Source organism: Rhipicephalus sanguineus, chromosome 1 (assembly GCF_013339695.2).
Source record: "Rhipicephalus sanguineus isolate Rsan-2018 chromosome 1, BIME_Rsan_1.4, whole genome shotgun sequence".
In the NCBI taxonomy this organism is placed as follows: Eukaryota; Metazoa; Arthropoda; class Arachnida; order Ixodida; family Ixodidae; genus Rhipicephalus; species Rhipicephalus sanguineus.
Window position 1 is genome coordinate 279,608,608 of NC_051176.1, and position 1,076 is coordinate 279,609,683.

The window sequence follows — 1,076 nt, forward strand, 5'->3', positions numbered from 1 at the left end:
TCAGCCCGGATGGCCCAGCGCAGCTCCCCAATCTATTAATTTTTCGGAAGAGCAGCTAAACCCATCGAGAACGGCAACACACGTAAAAGAACGGGGCGCCTGTTGTGTGTTCATGTCCTCGTCACCTTTCGACACAAACAACTAAATAGCGCCACATAAAGCGCTGCTTTCCTTCAGTAGGCTAACTCGTGTATAACTCGTGTAAGTTGGCAGGTACGCATTTATACTCCTTTCGTAAAGGGCGCACTTGGCACTCTAACGTTGACACAAAATATATCAAGCGGAAGGCTGCCGGCCATTCTCCTTCAGTTCATGGGCGTCGGCATGAAGCGTCCTAGTTGCCACATTCTCCCAATTATGTCGAAGATGTGGCAGCCACACCGTAGTCGGCGAATCTGAATTCCTTTTGACCATACCACATGGTGCACCTATACTCAAGTGCACGCGCGTCCTTGCATTTCGCCCCCTTCGAAACGTGACCACCGCAGTAGGGAATCGAACCCGCAGCTTCGTGCTTCGCAGCAGAACAACTAACCCTATACAGGTGTTCGACGGACTTTATATCATCGTACTTATCTATTATTTCTAATGTGCTTTGTGTCGCGGAAAGTATACGTAAGAATTCTCCGATTAATCATAAAAAAACGTGATAAAACTAGGGAAGAAAAGAAAGACGAATAAACACACCATAAACAGTTACATATGAGCGGCGTAACCATCTCGTCCGCGTGGCCTAATGGACAAGGCGTCTGATTCCGGATCAGAAGATTGCAGGTTCGAGTCCTGTCGCGGACGAACACCATTTTTTGAAAAATTTGTTTAAAATTTTTAATGCTTACTAGCTTGTTAGTTTTGACAATGCGGTTACTTTTTTTTATTCACACGTACAAGAACGAATGCTGAATTTCAAATAAATAAAGACATCGGGTCTAAACCTGCGCTACGAAGTTTTGCCCTCCAACAATACGCACTCGCTTCGGGTCCTATGACTTTGGAACACTCGGGTTTAAGCTTCAGCAAACCCATGTGAATGTACGTGGCATTGATCCTGTCGGAGCTGTGCTTTTTCGCTTCCG

The 1,076-nt window shown here is 45.9% G+C and overlaps 1 non-coding gene across 1 annotated transcript; it reads left to right on the top strand.

Annotated features, from left to right (window-relative positions):
• The first annotated feature begins 722 nt into the window (after positions 1-722).
• Positions 723-795, top strand: Trnar-ccg (transfer RNA arginine (anticodon CCG)). Its single transcript has one exon. It is a non-coding gene; the product is annotated as a tRNA-Arg (tRNA).
• Positions 796-1,076: the final 281 nt, after the last annotated feature.